The sequence below is a fragment of the Manacus candei genome, unplaced genomic scaffold, assembly GCF_025592945.1.
Source record: "Manacus candei isolate 608988 ecotype Guabito, Panama unplaced genomic scaffold, ASM2559294v1 h1tg000014l, whole genome shotgun sequence".
In the NCBI taxonomy this organism is placed as follows: Eukaryota; Metazoa; Chordata; class Aves; order Passeriformes; family Pipridae; genus Manacus; species Manacus candei.
In genome coordinates, this window is record NW_026138062.1 from 79,230,410 (window position 1) to 79,256,525 (window position 26,116).

A 26,116-nucleotide genomic window follows, 5' to 3' on the forward strand; every position below is an offset into this window, starting at 1 on the left:
ACATATTTGTATCATACTCGTACTGTATTCAGTTTTACAGAGCAGAGAGAGAAAATTGCTTAGAACTCAACTGAGCTTAAGAGGAAAAATTATGCATTAAGGATTGCACTTACCATCACACACTCTTCAGACAGTAAATGACCTCTAAGTGGTATTTTTTTTCCTCGAGAGAAAACTTTAAGATGGCATAACCATGTCTTGAATAAAAACATTAAAAGCTGTATTTGTTTCTCAGGTATCCCCACCGGCCCCAGAAACAAAGTCTGGAAAAAGAGCATACACCAGCCCTTCTTCTGTAATTTATGGACTATAAATGGATTTCAGTTTGATGGGAAAACTCAGTGGTGAAAACAGACTAGGGGCACGGGGTTATACCACATAACAGTGCAGACAGACTGTGAGAAAACCCTTATATTTGAGGTATATGAAAGCAGAGGGGCCTGGGTGAGTACCTATTAGTTTTTTGTGCCATAAAATGCGCAATTATTTTTTTATATTTTTATTCTAGAGTCACAAGGTTTTCGTTTGATTTGGTTTGGTTGGTTTTTTTCCCCCTACAATAAAACTACCTGTTGATTAGAGAAGTAGATGGCCCATCAGTTGTACTGACAGGGTTACTACTTTTTACAGTCTTCCCATCAGCTTTATTTAAGAGTCCTGTGGGAACACACACATAAGAAGTGGAGTTATCAAAAGGTTTTCAGTGAAAACATGTTGGATTACATCGGAGTATCTTGTATACAGAAATAATTTAACAAAATCACCACACTTAGAGGTTACTTTCTGACTGAAATTTCTATGATAGTGAGTTATATATATTAATATAAAATTCTTTGTATTACATTAATTCCCCACTTATTGTTCTTTGGTTTAACAATAAAGGCAAGGGAAACAAGTTAAAAACTAAACTGCATTTCATGCCTTTTCCTACTTCAATTGAATACTGACAATTTCTCCTCTCATTCTCATATTTGATTTCCCAATTTATAGAACTTCCTCAAAAAATTTAAGTTTTTTTTCTTTTTTTTAGGGTTTATTTTTTGCCAGCGTAATTCTTCTTAAAGTCAAAATTTTCCAGCTCACTACACAGAGTGTAATGAATATCCCAAACATTTGAAGAATAATAAGTTGTCTTACCAAATATTTATTTTTGTATAAGGAAACTACCCCCACATGAACACAACAAAGAAGCAGACTAGTTTGGGAATCAGTCCTTTTTTTCTGTCTCTTACTTATCATAAAACAGTCTAGGTTGACAGTGGCCTCAAAAAATCCTCTGGTCCAACCTCTCATGGGAAAAAGAATGCAGATTATCCAGCAGCCTGCCCATCTGCAGCTTGAAAACCTCCAGCAATGGGAATTCTACCATGTCCCTGAAGTGGTTGTTCCATTGGATGTCTGTTCCTACTTTAAAAATTTTATTTTCTGTATTGAGATAGACCCTGTCACAGTGCAACTTATACATGTCACTCCTTGTCTTCTCCATGTAACTTCTTGGGAAGAGAGAGACTCCATCATCTTTTGTTTGTGCCTTTTAAGTACTAGGAAGGACCAGGAAATTGTGATGAGGTCCTTCCAAGTCTTCTCCTCTCCAGGGACAAAAAAACCTAATTATGCAGGTTAACTCACTCCTATGATTATGCATTTGAAAATTTAAATATCTGGTGAGTTTTGAGTCATCTGACTTTATCCATTTATCTGTGAATTTAAACCACATGTTGCTATGACAGTGTAATAGCCATTGGCCACTTGTTTCCATATTTTATAAGGACAGTTTCCTTTCCCTGGAAAGGACTACATATCCCTCCCAGTTGAACTGCTGTTAGCACCACACAGATCTGTAACTTCACTCAGGATTTATGGAGGAAATAAGTCAATGAGACACCAGTAAATTATGACATGCACGTGTCCATTGAAATGAAAGTGAAAAACCTGACAAAAGGAAAACTTTTTCCTTGTTAAAAATGCCTATTCATCAAGCAACGGTCTCAAATGCAAATTCTTCAGCTGGGACTTGTCACTAAGGAATTGTCTATCAAAAACATCAGTCTTTGACCCACTTTTTTCCATTAAATAATACATTTGGTCTAAAATGGATCCTTTTTTCACCAAGATGGGATTACTAATCAGTTGGTAGTAGATCACAAGACTTTTTTTTTTTTTAGTAATTTTATATTTCATAAATATATGAAAGGGAATTACATCAATGTGGTGAACTGGAATCAGCTGCATATATTCAGTCATAACAAATTCACACCCAAATCTGTTATTCACTGACAGTTACAGATGTTGGCACAAACTGACCTGGAATTAGCAACAGATCAGATCAGACAGCAAATTTTGGAAAAATGAAGTCCAAGACCAGTAGCAAGGGAAGAGAAAATGTAAAGCAAGGCCTTCCTTCTCCAGACATGTCTGCCAATAAAAAAACCATATAGAAGACAACTCTGTGCTTGTGAACTCTGCAGGAAACAACAACTGGTTATGGCACATACAGTAACCTTAAGTACCACACATAAAGACAAAAAGTAGTTTTTAGGCACACCAGGCTGATTTTATTTCTAAAATATTGTTGTGATATTTCAGGTTATTCTTTTTGAGCTTGTGTAAAGGTTTGGAGAAGTGAACACTACTTTCACACAGCTTTGGTACGAGCATTCAAGGAGTTTGCACTGTGAAGCAGATGAATGGGTGTTATGCTTTGCCCTCATCTCTTTTCCAAACCCTTCAAGGACAGCGAAATTTTCAGGACTGTTTCATGTAATCGCTGATTAACTTATGATATTATTCCATTATATGTCAGCCAAACACTTAAATGTTATAATTCACTTTCATGATCCCATGTTGCTCAGTTTTTTCCATTTTCCTATCCCCAAGAAAAAGGTTTGTGATGCAAAGGAGTTCTGTCTACTTTGCCTCCACCGTGTATTCTTCCCCCCATGAAACAACAACTAATTCTCCCCCATGAATTAGCACTTCCAGTACTGACCTGTCATTGTGGAGACACTTGATTAATGCTTAACAACTTAAGCTGCTCTACTTTTGCTGAGTTTTCTAGGTCTAAATTTAGCATGGAAATCCCCTGTCAATTTTAAACACACTAAATATTGCATGTTGTTACACACCTTTACTGAATATCAGGTGCATTGACCCGTTTGCTTTGCACACAAATGTCACTCTCATAAAAACCTTTTACATCCACTAAAAAAAAAAAAAAATAAAAAATTTGAAAATTGTTAAGAATTTTATTTTGTATCTTCACTAAGAACATATTTCTTAACAGTGGAATGGTAAATTAAATGTGAACATAAAACCGGAAAAATATATTAGAAAGTACTAAAAATAGTTTTTCTTTTTATTTCACAACTTCCACGTGAAATAATATTCCTACCACGTGTATTTCATGATACGTATTAGGAAAAAGTTTGGCATTTTAATATTGTGGTGATGAGGTTCTTAGAAATCCCTTAAATGGATATATTTAGTGAGGTATATGTGGAGAATATACTCCACAGGAAAGCAGGAAATACTGCACACAGCACAGCCACTCTTCCATTAATAGCAGTAAATTTTTTGTTTTTAAATTTTTTCATTTTAGGATGAAATTTTAGAATTTGTTCCTAATAAGATTTTACATCTCTGCAACATACAATATGAATTTGTATGTTCATACATGTATTAAAACCTCATTAAAACATTTCCTTTAATACAAAGAATCCACTGTTAAGGAGTCAGTAGGTCTTACAAACACCTTAAAATTGAAAAGATTTATTTTCAGGATTTATTGAGAGGTTTACTGGCCTTTACAAGCAAGACTGTGATATGTTTTAAGGAAGAAAATATGAACCAAAACACTGGGTTGAAAGTAGTCCAGCAGCAGAATGCAAAATTCTGTCTATGGATGTATAAATACCTAGAAATTACTCACATTTGAGCACTACTGTAACAAAACTTGTTTATTCATATAATCTTTATATGAAAAATTAGGTCAGCTGCATAAGTTATTGAAATACCTCACATCAGTTAAAGTGATAGGGATGTGGAATGAGGAGATTCAATTCTCCAGGTATTTAAGATTTTTATACCTTTCCTGAAATAGTTCCTGAAGATATCTGCCTCACCTCTTTCTGTGCTGCACTGTGGTTGCTGTACAGCAACTGAAGCTCTAGTGCCCCTATAATCAAACTTCTATCACATTTTTTTTTTTTTTAAAAATCAACATGAATTTGATGATCTGCAGCAAGCATCTATGAACATTTTAAGAGATTCATACTTCAAAAAACATTCACATAACAAAAAGTAGATGGATAAGACCATAAGAGATTGGTTACATGCTTGGGACTGCCCACAGGGGTTTTGTTTAAAAAGAGAAAACTCTTTTTTTAAGTCCCTTGAATATCATTACTGGCAGTTATGGTTTTAAATTGCAGTTTGCTCTTTCAATCCCCCTCTTGGAGAAAGGATCTACAGGTACCAAGACCCTGAAACTTGTTTGACAGAGGTCTAACTAAATGCACAACAGCTCTTTTCTCTTCTCCACAGAAATAAGGGCAGTAAAACTGGAATGGCACGTTGACATTATGAAAAAGGGTTTGTGTGAACATTTCTGTTGCAATATCTAACAGATCACATCAAAGTTTCTGATTGGTGAGCACCCAGTAAAAAGGCAAAAGGAATTTAAGAGCCTGGTAACTCACTGCAGCAGAGACTAGTGGCAGAGGATTAGAAGATTTACAAAAACAAAAGGCATATTTAGAGGGATCCTTCAACCAATACTAGAACAAATTCAACTCTGTTCCCAGACAGCAATTAAAAGAAACAAAATTTAAACTAAACTTAAGCTCAGTGCAAGCATACAGACAAGGATGATCATGGAGTGTCTCCACATGACTGAGCTGACCCATTTTGACCAGTGGTGTTCAAGTCACTGACACAAAAGGATTCACAAACCTTGGCTAAGAGCAAAACCACGAAGAACTCCAAATGCCAAACCTAAACAGAAGCAGAGAAGTCAATTAAGAGATATTTGCATGCAGGTATTTTGGCAGCAGGTTCTCTTCAGTAACAAGTAGTGGGTTCAATGTTCTGAGGGGTCCTCTTAGAACTCATGTCTCTGGGCAGGGGTACACTCAAAGCTGAAAGAGTAAGCACTGAAAATATGTGTAGAAAGAAGGCATAAAAAAACCATCAAAGAAAACCAAAGAGCAGATCTTTCCGCCTTTACATCTGGTCTCTGTGCATAAAGCAATTCCCTTCCACTCCAGGAATGAACACTGTATTTATCTGGACAGCCCAAAATCAACTCAAACATTTGCGTGATGAGTGAAAACAGTTTGCTTTGTTAGCTAACTATTTTGTTATTTTGTTAGTCAAGCAAACTCTTATCACTGTTCAAACGACCACCCAGTGGATCTCTGTTGCTCTGGGAAGTTGTCCTTGGCAACTGGGCAGGTTCCACAGATCCACAGCTGATTTCTCAACATATTCCACCATTTGAACCAAGAGAGAGCATTCAGAATACCAAATCAGAAGCTGCTAACTTTATCTCCTGTGGTCTTTCTTGCTCTTCAGCCCTGCAAAGGTTGTGATCATGGGAAAACACTGACACACGAAAAGTAGCATTATGATGTTCTCTGGCATTTCAAGGCTGACATTTCAGTGACACTGGGCCAAGTCTGACCAGATTTTCTTTGTACGTTGGTAAATCTATGCAAAATAATGTCTTTCCAAGTTGCTGTTGCTCACTGAGGAGCTTGAAGCAGCAGTAGAGAAATTCCCTAATTCTGCATTGATATTCCAAGTGTCATTCAGAAAGAATAATCCAGACAAGTCTGTATCATGGGTTTCTTTTCAGGAACAAATCCTTTGAACAGGCTAATTAAAGTAAAACAAGACTTGTCATTTTTTTAAAACACTAATTAACAGATCCACTAGTCAGAATAAGCTCAATAGAATGATATCACTAGAACTAGGTTCTTTAAGAAGTAGAATATCCCTCTACCATTTCTATCATTCTCATTAGGAATATTGGTTCACATGCATTTTATACAGCAACTTTATAAGAAAATACTATGCTTGAAATTGTGTTACTGCAGAATACAGCAAGTTTGGGTCCCTGGAAAATGAATACAGTTTCTCTGCCTTCATCCTAATCCTGCAGTTTTTCAGAAATCTCTCATCCCTGAGCCCTGTGCTGCACTATCCATGTACCAATAAGCTCAGAGAAAGAAATTCTGGTCTATTCTGAGCCAACAGCAAGGACTACGCTGATTTCAGTTGTTAAATCAATGCTCCTGTTGCCCGAAGAGAAAATGTATTCAAGTGTGTCTGAAATTACAAACCACAAACTCATTTGTAACAATCGTTACCCCCTTCTTTTGAGGTGCTTCAAAGGCAAAGCCAATGAATCCATATTTTTAATTTTTGTTTATATTATACAGTAGCTTTTTACAGATGATTGACACCCATTTTGAACTCATATCCCCATCTACCTTTCAAATTAATATGGAAAAAAGGATATGTAACCTGAATTGTATAGCTTCTCTTTATAAGAATTGTTGTGTGTTTTTTGGTTTTGCTTTGTTGGTTTGGTTTTTGGTTTTTTTTTAGTTTTAACTGGTTTTCAATGTTTAGCACTAAGAATGTTTATAGGAAAAGAAACTGTTTCCATTCAGAATTAACTAATTTCTTCAATTTAGATAATATCTTAATGCAGATTATCATGTGCACTTTATTACATTTTGTTTTTTTCCCTACTCCCTTCCTCCCCCCCTCCCACCACCTTACCCTTCTTTAAAAAATAAAAACAACCAAACAGAAACAGTAAAACACACAAGTATACAAGAAATAGTTCCCTTCACCTCTTCCCTACACATGAAGTTCAGGAAGTATGCTCTTTCAATTCAGAGCTCAAAGCAAATTTCTCCAAAATAACCATTTTCTTCAAGGTCCAAATATTTTATTCTTCCTTTGGTCACATCAGTAAATCCCAGATATCATCAACCCTTCATAAAACAAAGATGGTAAGAAGATGTAATGAATGGAAAACTGCAGTGATGTTTTGAGTTTATATCAGAACAAGGCATTGACCAAAAGATCTCTAATTTCATTTTTTTATAATGTGATTCAATTCTTTGCTTTTGAAAGAAAGCAAAAGCCCCCCTGTTTGATATCAATTAATTCAATTTGGCATTCATTCAAGTCCAGAAATAGGATTATATCAACTCCTTCCTAAGTTTAAAACACAGCTTTTTAATGCAGACTTAAATATATGTATAACCAGATAACAATTTTGAATTCTCTTCTGGGAGTCTCCAGAGACTTTTTGTGTCATATAAAAGGAAGCTGATGTCATCCTCAAAGTGAAGTTGGTTTTGTCCTCAGAAAAAGGTTGGACTTGATCATTTAAAGGTCTTTTCCAACATTAATGGTTCTATGACTAATATATGCCAATGTTATTTAGATGAGCTAATTATAAAGTCTGACCTTCGTATTTCTATATTCACTATACAACACTATCTGTGCATTAATACAGAGCAGAAGATACAGACAGCATTGTACACATCCTTGTTAATGGGTAGCTACTTAGGAACACTAAGAGAGGCTGGAAATTTTGCTGGAGCTAAAAAGAGCTGAGGGAAGGAGTGTAATTCTTTTGGACAATCTCGTGTTATCAGCCTAATTCCTTGCTGGGCTTGGAAAGCATTACTGTACATTTATTGCAAAACTGCAAATAAACCCCCCAGTAGCTCTGGCACAACAGACTGACCAACATGGACATCAATAATGCACAACCCTTCCAGGGTCCACGGGGCTCTGAGTGAGCAGAGGGCTTGACTGCAGCACTTGTGGAGGAAGGCTGTGAGTGTACACCGTGCACCCATAATTATAGTTTGAGGTTAAGGATGGCTTGCCTTCTAATATTCCCTCCCTAGTAAATCTGAAATATGTACAATAGCAGACATGCCCTGTAGCAAAGTAAATCTAACTCAGGGGCAAAAGCAGGACAGAACATTACAACATGGTTTAGTGTATTTCAGTACTATATACTTTATTGTTTTTAATGGCGTAATATATTATTTAAAAAAAAAAGTATTTAAGCACAATGTCAAAGAACCACAGAGAGAGGGGGGAAAAAGCAAACTGCAAACACCAAAACCTAAAAAAAACCCCATCAATAACCCCTCAATTAAGAAGCTAAGAACTTGATCAAAACCTAGAAGCTCACACTATCCTTAAAACCCCTCTACCTGCCCATTCCCTGTCCTGCTGACTGATAGTGCTTCCAGCAGCTCATTAGCATGGCATGGAGTTAATCAGCACTGCTTCAGAAGGAAAATGCCACCTAATGAATCCCCGGTGGCACTTTTCTGTGCACCAGGTGCTTATGCTGCAGGTGTACCAGCCCGGAACAGATCAAGACTTGCCTGTTTAATTTGTGAAGTCCGACATGCCCCAAGCTGTGCAGTGTTAGGAATGATGAATTCAGAGGCAGTAATGAACTGTGCACTCTCCTCCTTTGAAGACATCCTGATGCCAAGTCAGACTCTTAAGATTGGTGGTATGTGAATGGCAATCCAAGTAGTTCCACTTTTAAATATGTTACTACAGAAAACGAATAAACTCGAGTGTCTGCTTCTATATGAACCCAGATGATTGTTAAATGCTTGCAAAACTATAACTAATGTAGATCTGTCTTCTTGTGTATGATTATACTATGGACATTCACGTAACTGGCAGATTTATTTCTGAGCCAATATTGTTGCCTGACACTTTATGGAGCAAGATTTACAAGTATAAATCAGTTAAAGCACAAAAGATTTGTAGGAGAAATCAGATTCAATTACAGCAGGGAGAAAACAAACAAAAAAATGCCTTGTAAAATCCCCAAGGAACTTATTTTAATTTTTTTTCCTGTATTTTTGCTGGGTTTAATGTCAATATTTCTCTAAACTTATATGCCTTTCTCAAATCCAGGAACTTAAAGTTACCTTTATGTCTCCTGCTGGAACAATAGCTACTAACAGCTAATAGAACATACGGTTACTTCTGGGTAGTGCTAGGCACACCTGGAGGATGGAAAAGGCTGCACTAGACACCAACAATGGTGCATGACTTGCATCTTCAACAGAGCTGACCAAATTCTTCACCTATACAAAGAAAATTAGCTGTACTGAAGTCTGCAGCAAGTTTATGTCACTGATTAGAGTGTTTAAAAAAAAAATTAAATTAAAAAGTCAAGACCTTGTTGTTATTTACAAATGATTGCTATTTAGAAATGATGTCTATATTTAAAAAGCTTAGTTTATGGCTTTGAAAGCTTAAAACATAATCTCTTGAAATAATTTTTTTAAGGTCAGAAGAAGCTGTTTTTCACAGTGTTAAACTACAAGATCAGCACCACTTCACTAAAACTTTGGAGGAAGAGAGTGAGAGGCAGTATTTTAGCTTTCTTTTAAAAAGCAATTCTCTTCTAACTGCCACTCAAACCTAACATCTCTAGTAAACAGGAGGCAGAACAACAGCTCTGTAACAGTATAGTTATAACTAACACACGATAGTTTTATAACATTAACTCGTGTTGTTGCTTATCTCGGGCAGTTTAAGGAACAAATCCATTATTAAAGCAGTTTTATTGTGATCATTATGTTCCCTCAACATAAATACGTACTGCTTAAAATTCAAGGTAACATTTCAATTCCCTATTTGGGAGGCTTCAGAAATCTATTTTAAATGTCATTGAGGCAATCACACTGTTTGTGGGTTCTTAGTGTTTTGTTCCTTTTAGCCTTTCTCATTTTCTATTCCTTCTGTAGAAAGCTACACACTGATTTGGGTCTTTCACCTTATTGTGGAGCTTTCCCTCTTCCCTTCTGGGATCTCTCTCAATAGAGAAACCAGCATGTTTTAGAAATATCTGCTGAAGTTTCTTTCACTCTCGTTTTCTATTTAACATAACAAGGCATAACTTAGGCAGAAAATAAGTAACAGCCTCAAATTAAGAGTTAGAACTGCAATGGTTCATGAATCAATTACACCTACTGCTACAAATGGAATATATTCTCATGCTTGAGAGAGGACTTTTCTTCTGGAGTAAATGTTCTTATAGTTTAAATTAAATTTGAAAAAAAAAAAACAATAAAAAGATATCTGAATAATAGTCAGTAAATATGTAATAAAAGCTTATGAAGGAGTTCTAGGTACCTCACATTATTTTGAATGATAGAAGGCTACAGTAGGTTAAAAAAAGAGAGAGAGAGAGGAAAAAAGCTTTCTAGAAAGATAGATGACTTCAGGAGAAAAGCTGATATTAGGTATACCATAGAGAAATTTTACTTGAAAAAAGAAGAGTTTAATTATATCATAATTAAAAGAATGCCACAGTACATTATGAGAAGGAAATGGTAGAAGCATCTGAAGAAAATGTAGATGTCTGTCTCATATGAGTAAAAAAAGTTGTTTACAAAACAGTTACCATGACTAACTAGGGAAAAGCTAAGGTCAAGAAATACAAATCCCTGGGCCTGAATATCTTGGCAGCCAGTCAGTGTTTCAGACAACAAAAAGGAAGCTACTGTTCTGTTAAATGCTTTAAAAGTAAACAGAGAGATCCAGATAACTGGAAAACTTGGCAGCTTGACATAAACCACAGACAAATCCAACACAGGATGGGTAAAGGTATAAGAAATTTTTAAGGAGTGGTGTTATAATTAATGCCAACAGCACGAACAAGTGAAATGCAGGTCTTAGGAAAGGAAAATAGGGTAATTTTTGGTGAGAATACAAGATTTTTTTGTTTGTGGAATATTGATGCAACGCATTTAGACTCTGAGGCATTTAACTTGTCATTTCATATCTTAAATGATATTGGAACTCTATTTCACAGTTAAGCAAATTAGAAGCCAGTAAATATCCAGGTTTCATAGGTAATTAAGAAAGAGAATGCATGCTTCATGGGCTTGTACAGCCCGTCTCTAAACAAATAACTTGGGGCAGGGGGATAAAATGCAAAACATTTCTCAAATGATATAAAGACTGAGAAAGAGGGAACAAGAAAGTTATATTGCAATTATTGAAAACTTTCAGAATTCACACCCTGACAAATCTCATTAAAAAGGTCTTCAATCTCTGAAACTAGATCATTATCCACCTTAAAAGAAGGGTTTATTTAACGGGAAATGCACCAGATACAAGTGGCTAATACCTAACACATCACAGTTTCCCTCAATGAGGTGGCTCCTCTGTCCCTGGGCTAACTGAAAACCTGGGGACCTTCCTGGAGTGCAAGTGATTCTGGCTAGGTTTGTCTATCTATCCCTGGTTTTTATTCTATAGATGGATTTGTATTGATCTCCTTGAGGTAGAACTAATTTTGCTGAAACAAAAATGATACATGATTAAAAGATGTATTGTACTAAATCTGGGTGGTAAGAAGGTATGAAGTTAACTATTCATAGCAGTCTTCAGGGTGCTGTGCTTTGCACTTGTGTCTAAAACAGCATCCTTCTCATGGACTGAAGTCCTTCAGGAAACAGCTGCTTCAAGATCAAGATTTGGCCCTGTGAAATCAAAATGACCTAAAAATCAGGAAGCTACAGATAGAGATTTTTCTTTTGAAATGCTTCCTCTGAGTTGGATTTAATTCCAGTTAAATTTTTTATTTGAAGACATTGAACAATTGTGTTCTTCCTGCTTTGTCTGTATCAGTCACAAGTAAGCTAAAGAGTCCTTGTGTGTTTGATCATATCTCAAGTCTGAGCCATCTCTTCTACTCTGATCTTCTTTTTATTTTTTAAAATTTCTGCACAAGACCAGAAGTTTGCTTTCTTAGAGATGCCTGAGAAATTTGCAAAACCAATTTGCTAGAAGCCAAAACGAAACAAAGGAAATTAAAATTAATCCTCATATTTACTGGCATCAACTAAAAATACATAACGGTTATTATAAAGACTTTAAAATGTGGAATTAAAATGTTTTGGGTGTTTTTTTTTTTTTAAATATGCATATTACCTTAAAAATTCTTGAAAGAAACTGAAGCCCAACTGGGTACCAGCTACCAGGACAGCTGAGGCTGGAGGACTTGCCCTATGAGGGGAGGCTGAAGGACCAGGGCTTATTCAGTCACTTCTTCCCCTAAAAGGACAGGTAGGCAATGACAGAGGTTGCTGAGAGAGGCTGTGTAATCTCAGTCCTCAGAGGTTTAAGACTCAGCCAGAAAACATCCTGAATAACCTTGTCTGACCTTATAACTGTCCCCATTTTGAGCTAAAGTTTGGTCTCAAGATCTGTCAAGGTCTGTTCCAACCTGAGTTGTCCTCTGACACAACGAATATATGGCAAGCAACTTAGAAACAAACAAAACAACCTAGTTGTTCTATTTATGAGTTTTTTGTGAAAAAGGGAGAGCACAATCAGAAAGAGCACACATTTCCATTAGACAATGGCGAAAATTATCGAGTTAGAAAGCAGAATATTTTGCTTGCATAGCCTAGCAGGCTTAAAATTGCCATAGTTCAGTGATAATCAAGAAATTGGTTTTTGGTTCTGTGGGAACAGACAAACATTAGGAACAGTCTGTTTCAAAAACAGAACACCACAACAGCCCTTCTCCCAACGCTCCCCGTGAAGTGAACTTTAAGGAAAAAGGAGAATACCAGATGATCCAAAACCGTTTTTTACATAAACTTTTCATTTTGACATACATGCATATTTAATATAATAGAGAAATCTGACTGAGACGCCTAATTTTAAAATGTCATTGAAGCCGACGCGAGGCTTATTTTGTCCTTTTTTTTCCACAGAGGAATTCTTGATATTACAAAAAGATTCACACTGAACAAATGTGGTCCATGCCTTAGAGAGCACTGCAAGCTCTGCAGCAGCTGCAGTGAGATGTAGCCACTCCAAGGTAGGTGCTCCACGTCAGCAATTGGAGCGGAAAACAGCACAAATTCGGCAACCCACCGGCAGAAACAGTAACTAAAAAGCACAATTCCCTTTTCCCTCAAGTTCCAGCGGAACATCCCAGATGAACATTAGTGTAAACAGCTGACTAGCAGACTATGTGATTTCAACCCCCTTGGTGTCGCTGATACAACCCGTAATACACGGAATATTCGTGCTGATCTGCTGCTGGAGGATGGCAACAGCGATGAGCCGACGGGCTCCACAGCCAGCAGTACATGAGGGATATGTCACTGCTATTTATAGAGGGATGTCTGAATACAACTTAACATGTATCACTAGGAGGATAAAAGTGTAACATATTGATTTAACACGGACTCTTCTAGAACCGAGAAGGTTAAACACTGTTGTTTGCCTGCACTTTTTTTTAGTAGCATTTTATTTTCTGTGTTCTTCTGAGAACTTTGAAATTTTATCCCTGACCCTGTTTTCAATCAAAGGAAACTTGATACCAATGTATTCCTAATTTGTTCCAGTAAGTAATTTAAAAAGCTCAACTGGGATAGAATTTTTCCCCACCTTGGCCTTCAATCATCATCTTTCCTTCCTGCCTTACCTACATACGTATCAAAACAGATTCTCTCAAGGAAACTAAAATCAGCATAAAGATTTGATTATTTGTTTTTAAAGCTGTGGAGAGGAAAATAAATTATAGGTAAGTATTCACCACTGGGAAAAATAACCTATTTATCCCTTGTCCAAATAAGCCACACCCTGAGAATCTAACAGTGGAACAAATGGAGTAACCAGCTAAGTAAGCCTGGAATCCCAGAGCTGATAGCTTGCAGGAATTAAAACTTAAAACAATGAATGTCTAATTTAGAGAGCAACAAATAAGAGCTGATAAGTAGAATTGTCCCATGCACCTCAAAGATGCAGCAAGAGAGCCTGTTATCAACTTTACTGTTACACAACTCCAATCTGGTGTCTTTCTAATTTTTGTAGGCATAAATAAGACTGAATAACTCTTTAAAAAAAGTAACCAGTTTTCAGATAAAGGGCAGACATTTCTGAACACCTATTATTCTCAAAGTCCTTGTTTTCTACCAGAAAAAGTTCTCATTTAAGTCAAAATAAAAGAAACCTATATATATTACAAAAAAAAGGGGGGAGAGGAACAGAGTCTAACAAACTAAAAAATATTTAAAAATCAGGTTTTAATTGCTCTAGTTATAATTTTTATCTTATAACCATCTAAGCATGGAACAAAATACATTTGAAATACTTTAACATTTTTGCCACTTGCAGTAAAAAACCAGAAAAAAGACACCTCAAAGTCAGCAGTGGTCTGCTTCCTCCTTTAGATTAATCATTACTTTGCCATTTAAGATCAGATTGCTTTTATCACCTTATTTTTAATCACTGATCCTACAGGTAGCAGAAGTTTAAAGACCCATTTTTGAAAGCCTCATTCTTAGTTGAAGAAAACTTGGGATACAAAGTTTAATGCCAAAGTTTTCACCGTAAGGAGATTTCAATAATAAGAAATAAGAATAATGGTTTGTTAATAATGGACAAAAACTCTGTCAGATGATTGGTCACCTAACAGTTGGGGTTTTTTTCCCCTAATGGGTTTTAGTTTTTTGTTTGGTGGTTTTTTGGTGGTTTTTTTTAAGGGGTTGGCTTTTTTTTTTTTTTTTTGTTAAGCCTAAAAGTAGAAGTTACTCATCAAGAAGCCTTATCAAGGAGAACATTTCAGCCACAAGTGAAATTAATTATGCAGCAGTGCTGGTAGAGCAAGGCTCTATTTAAAGTAATTATAACCCCAATTAGAAATCAAAGAGAATTAATATCAGGATTTTATTTGCATCAGGTAACTTTAGTAAAGTTGTTTAGACCCCATTATAAGTTTTAAGTTTGTAAGGCAAAACTTCAGCCCTTTTGTGCAATATTTATGTGTAAAAACCCCACAAACAGCAAACAAAATCCCCACACCTCCAGTAAATAAACATAAAGGGAAACCTTTCTGTTCCTCCTTTTGTTCTCAACATTTCTGATTATCCCTCACCTCCTACAGGGCCCAGGATAAAATGCTTTGAGAGACATATGAAGACCTGTGAGGTTCTTAGATCACTCCATCCTCTGAAAGACTCACCTATTTAGTCAGTCAAGGTGATTATTACAATCCTTCCGTGCCCTACTGATGCACCCACTGCAACAAAAGGGCTTTTGCAGCCCTGCAGATACAGAAGTCTTAAATAGGATTACTTATTTTTGCCAAGCTAACCCTTCTTCCAATTAATCTTCTCCAAACTTTTTCCCACTCTGGCATTTTGCTACCTGTGAGCACCTGTTTCATCATCACAGTAGCCAGCAGTTTTTCATGTCTTGAGGATAATACTTACCTTCACATACAGATCAACAGCCAAATTCAACCAGCATACTTATTTACCCTGAAGAAATGCCAGATATCGCTTAAACTGTTATTATTATTTGAATTTTCTCTGCCTGTAACAAAGTTCTTGTCAGAGAGCATGCAGGGAACTCAGGTAATGGATGTGCCTTTAGCTGATGAGGTTAGTTTATAAAAACCACACAAAGTGCTTTCAAACTATCTCCTCTTGGTATTTATGATAGAAGGAATATTGGGCTACGAGATAATGCCTCTCTCCTAATGTTAACAGAGATAATCATCAACTGATTTTTGTTTGTGTGCCTGAGTTTTTTCAGTTCTGCACAAAGGTGTCAGGGGATATTTGCTGCTGTGCATTTGATAAAGTTGATTACTCAGTAATGCTTTTTTAATTATGCTTTGTTTTTTCCTTACACTATTTTCCCATAAATAAGTATTAAACATTCTCTCTGCGAAGTCCTGCTTAAATCTGGATTAGTCCTCAGCCCAAATCAAAATGTTTCTGTAATGTCACAGTCAGAATAAGCAATTCTGGTTTAATATTGTCCATCCCCATACATCCAACAGCATGGCAATGTAAATATAAAAGATCTAGTAAGCATGGTTACAATTAAAATAAATCTACATTTGCAATTATTTTTATTTTTGATATTATTTGTATTGACTTTCTGAACCTGTGATTTATTTATATTGGGTGAGCTGTTTATTTTGACAAGTATTTCATTTTAGCATCCTCAAATGAAGTAGCTCCATCGACAGTATCCATTTCACATGAAAGAAATCTAGTGGATGATCTAGAACAGGGAGTGCAATTACAGGTGCTACAAGGGTCCCAAAAGTGAAAGGAAAAAAGCAATTATAACATGCAGCAGAGGTGAAGTATGTTAGAACCTCAATATTTCAGCAGATACTTCAAAGGAAACTGTCTCAGAGTAACACAGAACTGTTTTTCTCATATTGCCAGAATATAGAATGAATTTATTCTGAAACTTTGATGTCTTTCTTTTTAACCTGAGAAACCAGGCATTCTTATTTTATTTTAGTTGTTTGTTTTGTTTTCTTTTTAAATCTCATTCATACTTAAAATCATATCCACCAATCCAGATAATAATTCAACACTGTTTTAAATAATAGGCCATCTTCCTTGTCTTTAATCTGCTGCCTGAATCCTTCACAGGTTCTTTGTGTAATACATGTTGACTTCCTTTTCAGGGACAAATGTGCTGGTAAACATGAAGTAAAAAATTAGAGTGTGGCAGTAGGCTGTAAAAATATTCAACATTCACAACCACATAAATATTTTTTTTAAAAAAAACTGGGACGGGTTTGGTTTATTTTGTTTTAGTTTTTTGGGTTTTTTTAAGGCACAGAGCTATACACTACTTGTATTTATTGTAATAGTGATTCTTAAATTGGCAAAGAAAAGCTATAACATCACATAGACAACATAATTTCAATATTTTATGAATTATTCTTTTCACTTTATGTTAAAAAAAAAAAAAAGGACACGTTGCATTACCCTTTTCCCCCATTTACTGTTTTGCATATTTAGTAAGCAACCAACCAATAGTAAAATTTGCTGCTATATATGGTACCAAATATTGGCAGAATCATGCTACCAGGATTCAAAGTGACTTCCTATTATTACATGCTGCTGTGGAGAGTCACCTTGTTACCTTCAGTAATCTTGTAACCTTTAAGAGTATGGGCTCTGCTCAGCCTTAAATCCTGCATTTCCCTTATTTCATGTCTTTGTTCTCCATGAAGTTTCTCCTTTATTATTTGTCTTTTTTTTTTTTTTATGTCAGCTTCTCAAGTGCTCCAGAACCCTATTTATTTTGCTAGTAAGCTACAGACCAGTATAAGGCTAAGTTCCTTCCACTCGTTTTATTCTGGCAAAATTTAGAGAGAGACTGCCCTTTCAGTAACTTTGAGAGTTATCAGAAATGAGTATTGGTGATGTGCCACAATTGCTTTAAATATTGACCTCTGGCTCTCAGTTTTAAACTGGTTTAATGCAGATGCTCTTGACTTTGTGGGTTCCCTGCTTCGAATTGTTCAGTTTGCTTTCTGAGCAATCTAGCACTTTCTAGACATGGAGAAAAAGAGACATTCTTGAGTCAAACAGGTATTTAAATAGTCTACAGAATAAATCTATTCCTGTCTAAAAGAGAATGTCTGGTATTTCTGACACAAGCAATAGACACTGAACAGATGACAGGAGTGAATTGGGTCCCTTAACTTTCCAGACACAGTAATTATATGTTGAATTCATGAGCATTTTCTATCATATGTGCCAGGAAACGACATGTTCATAAGTCAGAGAGGAATAGAGGAGAGTAGTCAAATCAAATATATGTCTCTTTTTTTTTTTTTTCCCCTTGGAAGAGGATTTTTTATCTGTTTGAGGAGTGGTTTGTTTGTTTGTTTGGGTTTTTTGTTGTTGTTGTTTTGTGTTTGGATTTTTTTCTGTTCATCAACTCAATCAAGAAAACAAGTAATTTTCACAGTCCTAGAATGGTATCCCAAATCAATTACACAAAAAAAAAAGAAGTCAAAATTACAAGGTCTAAGTTAAAATAAACCCTTAAACCAAGACATATTTTTTCTTCTGGAATGCTATAGGTGACCACACTTGTGTTCTATAGCTTCTCATCAGCACTGTGACATTCTGAATCATTCAGAAATGTTGGAAATGGGAGACTGGTCTTAAAGGTATAAGATGTAACATGGAAATATTTATTAAAAACATGATCTTTTAGAAATTGGAAATAGGTCTAAGCTACTCTTGTTTATGTCAGTTGGCGATTTAGATAATAATATCCCTCAAAGTCTGACAAGGTGGATTTGATACTTCTGGGAGAACTACATCTAGCCATTTCAGATAAGAAAATAAGAGCATGGAAAGCACACAACAAATTAATTCAGTTTGAAGCTAAATCACACTTTTCAGAGATCACCTATATTAAAGATACATAGCAAGATGCTGAAACGTTGTGGAAAAGATGCTGTGCTTTTAAGTCCTGGGTTTTCTGTATATTTTTGTCACCTAAACTGAGATAAGTGATGTTTGGCAACAGTCACTAGGAATCAGCAAGATGCTGCTTTTTCTGAGTTATTTCAGGTTTTGGGGGATGTAGCAGCAGATACTGAGAGTTAAGAAGCTCTCTTGATCTAAATGAACAGAAATCTAGGTGTACTGATAGACAGAAAATACACTTTTTTTACTAGCAGGTTTCTGAAGTGAAACACAGAATATACAAGTCACTGCCTAAGGATGGACTGCCTAGGGCTGGGGGGGCTCTACTGAAATGATTAGTTGTACATTCAAGAAAAAGGTAAATAGAGGAGATAGTTCATGCCTAAATGCACTTGGGCTCTGGAATTCCTTGCTGCAGGTAACAGGAATCCCATTAGTTCATCTGCATTCAAGGAGACACTGGGCATGTTCAAGAGAAATCCACTGTATTTCTAAATACAGAGAAACACACAGCTCAAAGAGGACTCTGTGAGCTGAAAGCAGCAGTGCTGCAGAGACAGAGAACAGACCAATCTTTGGCTGAACCTGGTAAAGGCCACTCACATTCTGTGTTCTAATTTTCATTATAGAGTCTTTCCAGCGAGAAAGGAAATACAGGTTAAAAATACAGTGATAACCATAGAAAAAAATACTGCTATAAGTCTAGTTAAAGTGATTTGTGCAGCCAGTGTGAATTAATACTTTCAGACATGAACATGCTTAACAGATGCTGCTGAAAACAGATGTGTGAAGTAAGGCTACCACAGAAAATATCAGGAGTGAGAGTGAGTGAGTCTCTGCTGCTTTTCCCAAAGCAAACAGGCCACTTTCTTTCTTTAATCTGGATGACATATATATGTATGTATGTATGTATTTGCTTCAATAAGAATAAACACTAATTCTAATTCATTTCTTGCTCTGGCAAACCTGTTTTGACTTTCTCTCAGTTCTTCAGTGTGACTGCCCAGGAGATCTGCACAGCAAAGGAACAGGTAACTAATCTCAGTCTACTCTGGTAGTCAACAAGAAGCTAGCTCAGAAGTAAAACAGTTATAGCTGTGAGGGTCTATATGTATAAGAAAGATTTTTAATACAGCAAATTGATAGATGTGGAGAAAAAACAGGTGAGCTTTCCAATGTGGGAGCTTTTTTGGGTATAAAGAAATCTCTTTACACACAAAAAAAGTCTTCAGTGATGAGAAGTACAGTTTTTTGCAAGTCAGACATACTAGTCTAGTAATTAGTACAGGTTTCCTCCCCCAAGATATGTATGTTGGTCTCACAGTGGCACTTCTGACAAATTCTCTTCCTCTACAGTTATAATTGGATGAATGCAGGTAATTTAAAATTAAACTTGTCAAATACTGGATAAGTAAGAAAATCAGTTGTGTTAGTTATGATTAGAAGCAGGGATGTGCCAGTTTTATGTCAGGTATGAAAGACGAGATTGAGAATTCTGCAGATATTTAAAAACTAAGCAGCAAACCCCAAAAACTGGAGAGAGTAAAAAAGGGACACATGGTACAGACAGACTCATTGCAAACACTGAAGATAGACTTCACCACTCTGACATACCAAACTCAGTGCTGCAAGTCATTAGTGCTGCAAGTCACTGCAACAGATAGTCAAGTTTTAAAATAACACTAGCTATTTAAAATTTCACTTGTTCTAGAAGTTCTTCTTCCACACTGCAGTAAGCATTTTTTTCTTGTTACTTTCTGGTTAAGACACTGAGAAAAGTAATTTTCAATAACTAGAAAAGTAATTTTCAATAACTAGAAAAGTAATTTGCTGTGGGATAATGTAAAAAATGGTTTTATTCCAACAAGCTTGGCTTAGAAAGAAGACCTAAAATATTTCATTATTGAGGGTTTAAAGATCATTATATCGGCATCTTCCTTTAATACAGGTGAAATGGCAATTCTGTGAAATGGCCTATTCACGTGACCAATTTCAAAATATTCACTGATACTATTTATCCAGTTAAGGTTTGACCCTGTTGGGTATAAGTAGCAGAATATCATTAAGGGGACATGGTAAAACAGTTATCTGAAGAAGCTGCTTGAAGAGATCTGTAATAGGAAGTACTTGTTTACAACAAAGGTAAAAAACACCAAGATTTAAGAAGGAAGGAGAGAGGATCTGTCACAGGAGACGCTGCAAGAGGGATGTATTATCATGGAGACTGCAAATGTGACAGCTAAATCTTTGCTTTACAATGCAATTACTCACTTTCTATACTAGAAGCTGAAAAGAAATACTCATATGGCAAATCTTTACTTGTGTATCCACAAAAATAATGCAAGGAACAGAGTTAAACTGCTTTTCTCAGACATGATTACAGTGATGATTTCACCCATACATGGGGCTCATTCGCTGTAGTCCACTAGAATTACCTTTTCCTGGCCATTCATTCTGTATTTCTTCCAGGATGTTGTTTAATTTCAGTCATTCCATACTGACCAACACACAGCTGTCATTTTAATTATAATGTCACGAGTTATTTCTGCTTTGAGGCATTTTTTGGTAGGTCAGTCCTTTTTTCAGCACATATTTTGGAGGACAAAATAAGGGCAGAGATTAAATTGCCCCTCATATTCTTTGTGTAACTCTTCACGGGCCTTACTTTTTATTGGAACAAAATGAATTTTAATATCAGTGTACATGAAGACGTGGTACACATTCAGTTTAGGTGTTTACATAGATTCCTTCTGTCATAAGTGTTCCTACAACTAACTGAAGGTGAAAAATTCTGCAGAACGTCTGCATAAGTAATTGCAGGTGCAAAAAGAAGGCCTGTTTAAGCACAGGTGTTAAATAAAACCGTAAATTACTGATATTAAAGAGCCAAGAAGAAGGATTAATCATGTGTTTAGGAGCACCATTAAAATTCAAATCAAATCTTTTCTTTGAAGTCTTGATTTTACCTTAAGGTAATTGCAGCAAGGTTAAATCAGACTAATTCAAGCTTATCTTGTTTTATATAGAAAAATCTATGTATTGTCTCTACTCCTTGATAAACACATAACAACAAGCACTTTTTTATCCATTATTCATAAAGGTTAAATATACTTGTAACTGCTTAGAGAAACACAAAACATTAGAGGTGGAATTTTTAAAATACATAGAATTTAGCCATAAAAAATTAATTCGAATTTTTTTTATTTTTAAATTTTTTAAGTCAGACAAGGTCTAATTATGGAGTAATGAACTCAAGAGGACCTTGTGTCCAAAGCCAGAAACACAGAAAGTTCAGCTTTTGTGCTTACATTCTGAAATACTTTTTAAAGTATATTTGAAGTATTCAGTATTTCAGTGTATATTGAAAAAATAAAGTATTAAATCAAAATGACTTTTTATTACACATACTACAATATATAGGGCTTTGCCTTGCAGTCCCTTTTCTGTATCTTTCTAGGTCTTTATACCTTTATATCAGGATTTCTGGTCACTGGCAAAAAGCTCTCATTTACTGTACATTTTCCAGCTTTTCAAATATTAGCTACAAGCCCGTAAACTGCAGGAAACAGTGCTAATAACACCATGAAAGAACTGCAACTGTGCCTTCCACACAGCTGAAAACCTTGCTGTGGAACTGTTTAAAATGACTCTTGATGTGGGATAAAAAAGGTATATATGACTTTGTTAAGGGACATGGTTGTACCCGTGGGTAGGTGTGTATATACGTATCTGGCCTCGTAAAACATGCAACAGAACTGTTCTGTGTTTGATAAACTCTTCCCAACTAGTCATGGAAGCAAAAGCCTTATCCAAGCAACAGACACACCCCCAAACTCAAAGCTCAGCCAAAAAAACCCCCGTTCCTGGACTCAGCACAAAGGAGATTGGGATGCACGTCCAGTTCATAGCACGGATGGAACCGTGGGAAGGAAGCTTTAATGACTGGAACCACAGAGGCTGGATCCAGAGATTGTGAACCAACACTGGCAATTACGAGCTTGAGATTTCCTCCAATTCCTCCCAAAGTAAAAGGCAAAAAGGTAACCAAAGCATTAGTCTTAGGGCAGCAAGGTGCTTATTAAGATTACAGGACGACCACATACTTTGTAGCTCTCATGGCTGATTTCATCAGGGGAGGGCAGTCGTCTGCAGTATTTCCATCTTCTGAAGTCACTGCCTCTGGCTCTTCTCCCCTACCTCTGCCCCACAGGACACCCCCATCAAATCTACATCAAAGTGTCCTTTTATAGTGGTTTTGCAGTCCAGTTCAGCATGGTGGCTTACTTCCATTTCTTTTCACAGAATTTTACAGTCTCCTTCTTGCCAGCATATTAAACTAATTCTCTCCATCCATTACATGCTGACTGCTTGACTTCTGCTTCTATTGTTCAAATTTGGAATCTTTGGTCTTTTTATTACCATTCATCCTGTGCTTTATTACCTTATTTTACCTTCCTTACATATGGTTTTATTTCAACTGCTTCACTCGTAACATCTCTCTCCTGACAATAAATCTCACTTTTCTCAATTTCAGACTGACTTTTAACCATTTTTGGTTAAGTTCATTTTTCCCCTCTTCATACAGTATATGCAAAAATATGAAGACACAAGGACAAACAGATCCATTAGGATGGATAAAAAAATAAAACAGCGATTAAAATTGCTTCCCATTTCCTTTGGTAAGGAGAAACAAAAAGCCTTGTTTATATATTTTTAAAGCCCTGTTTATATATTTTTAATTTTTTTTTTTTTTTTTTTTTTAGTTTCATCTTCCCCTGCAAATTTGAGTAGACTCAAAACCCCTGGCAAATATATGAGACCCAAGGAGGACAGCAGTCCCAAGGGAATAGATGACAACAGTGTTGATCAGAGGAGGCTGGGGTGAGTGCTCTACACTTGCAGGCAGCAAACACTTTTGCCCTTACATGGTCAGCAGTGATCCTCAACATGTGAAATAAGCTGCTGCTTTTCCCTCAAATGTTTCCTTTGCCTCACACACTTTTGTTGCCCACTGAACCCTATAACTGCTCGCAGATTTGTGTTCTCCTTTCCCTTTGAGCTCCGTCGTTACTTCCCTGAGATCAGAAACCCTGCTAACCAGCCACCAGGTTGCATTCACTCATATATCTCCTGAGAAGGACATAAGATTTCCTCCTCTTAGGTTTGTACTTTATGATCCCTCAGGCCCTTATCATCTGTCCCCCACGCTCAGCACCTGTGGGCCAGCCTTCACCATCCAAAACCATGTGGCACCTCAAGTCCTCATTTGCTGTCCCTGCCAGAGTCAGCACAAAGCAGCCAGAGCCAGGATGTTTTTCCCCAGTGTTTCCAGAGGTAAGTGAACTTAAGAACAAAATTCTTTGGTGATAGAGGTGTGGAAGAGGAGACAGAAGTTTCTCCTATGTCTGCCAGACAAATTTTATTTTTCCTTAAGATAAAGGTTGATGCTGAAAACACACCTACCAATTTCTGAGGAATCTACCCAAGCAGATCATTACCACAATCCCTGTAAAAAAGAATACTCATGTAAATTTTTTGCCAGCCTCAAGCCCAGCACAGAGTTTGCTGCATCATGTTACTCTCCTGTAAATGTGAAGAAAACACCAGTTTCAATATTTCTTTTTTTATTTTACTTAAGACCACAGCTTTAGGTGACAAACAGCATGTACCACACCACTATAAACCTCACCCTATTAAATACCATTTGCCCCAGATGAGTGCACGTGTCTATGCCCACTCTCATATGCACCCTATTTCCTATGTTTGTGAGCAGAGGTATTCCCAGATTTAGTTTATCCTGGATATTAGTTATTCTATAATGTTTCCAGGCCCTGGTCAGCTGACCCAACTAAAACCCCAATACAATCATTGAACTCTAGTTAGAGGCTATGATTTTGCTCTCAATCATTCCTCAAAAATTTGTCAAATAATGAAAGTCACAGTAGTTATTTAAGGGATTACTCAGAATCCCAATTATGTAATTTAGTACTGTAACTTGATGTACTCAAAAATTTTCCTGTAATTTTGATAACTACATCATAAAACAAAAATAAAATTGCTAATTTTAAATGCTTTAAAGTTTGATTTGTTAGTGCACTGTTTTAAATGAAAGCACCAGACAAAAATACAGGGGAAAAAACTGCTTTTTTAACAACTCCCCATAAATCACTTACAGCATAATTCAACTGCCTTACCACCAAAAAAGTTATAAAATAGATTCATAATTATTTTTCCCCTTATCCTTTTGTGAAGGATCAGACAAAAAGAGAAGAAAATAAGCATCAACTTAAAGTATGAAACAGTGAATAGGACTTCTGTCATTAACTAGTTATAAGTATCTTTCAGAATTCTTACACAGTTCTCATTCCCAAATTCATTTGGAAGAATACCTGAGAAAAGGGTTGTAAAGTGAATGAAAGTAACTCTCAGCTCTTCAGTTTGCTCACTCTGCCTTCTTTACCTACTTTGCTTTCAACTACTCCTTCAGTGGGGAGAGATGTTTTTTAGGGAGAGGGACCTTTTGTTTTTCATGGAGTTTTTCATGAAGAAAAAGGGTGTGTATTGAAGATGAAGGAGATGAGGAAGAGTCTGTTAACTGGGGAACTTGTCAAGGCACATCTCAGAGCAGAATTTGGTCCAATACATTTAACAGCTCTGGAGATTTCAGTGGAAAGCTGTTTGCAGAGCATGGTGCAACACAAGATTTGATCTGAGAAAAACTGCAAGCTCAACAAGACTTTATGAGCTAGTTGATGTGTATTGGTGTGTAACCAGTAGGTAAAAAACATAATAAAAAAAAAAAATCTGTGGATCTTTGCAATCCAATTTGCAAAGGGGCTGTTTACAGCCTCCTGTATTTGTTTGTTCCAGATCTAAAAACTACACGGAAAAAAAGTGCTTAAATCATTATTTCCTTCAAACCTTCGAGAGTTCTGGTTTTTAATAACTAGTTAAATATGTACAGTGAAGTAGCTGTTAATCTTCATGTCTGTGTTTTGAAAGAAATACCATCACAGAGCTTGCTCTGTGAATCAACTCAACAGCCATTTATTAAGCAAAGGAACTGCAGTCTTTCCATCTCATTTACCTTTGTATGACACACTTGTAACGAAGAAAATGTACAGGGAAAAAGTGTAGAAAAATAAGTTATTCTCAGCAATCTGTAAACATAATTCATCTCTTAGAAGCAGGACCAGGCAATGCCATGCCACTAAGTCTTAGTAACACACCAGTTGTTTCCATGTATAACAGAATTATGCACACAAGTCAATTTTTCAAGAATATTATATCAGATTTGCTGCATTGATGCAAGAGGCATTGGAGGTCAGTTTATATTTATATTCTCCTACCAAGCTTGCTAAAGTCCTGAAGTATTTCTAAATCATTTCAAAAGGACCCCCCAGAACAGGGAAGACTGTTTTGACTGTGATGTTTGTTTATCCAATGTCCTTATTATCATCATCTCTTGTTTCCCCAAAAAGAATGAACAATGGCAAAAAAACCCAAAAATTACCAAAATGAGTGATGATACTCTAGATATCATTATATAAAATCCTCTCATACGTGTGATACTGGGAAAGAAAACTTTCAAATCTAACAAATGGCAAAGGCTATTCTGAAGGGGAACCCCCCCCCCACTTTTGAAGCTAGAGGAAGAAAATTCAAACATATAACTGAGCTTCATCATTATTTTAATTCATTCCATTTCAAAAGTAAGTGGAGTTTTATGAGACTTTATAGCTTTTAAAAAAAGAGTTGACTAACCTATTTTTAAGGTCTTAACCCTGATGTTCAAACTATGCTTTGTCTGAACTAAGAAA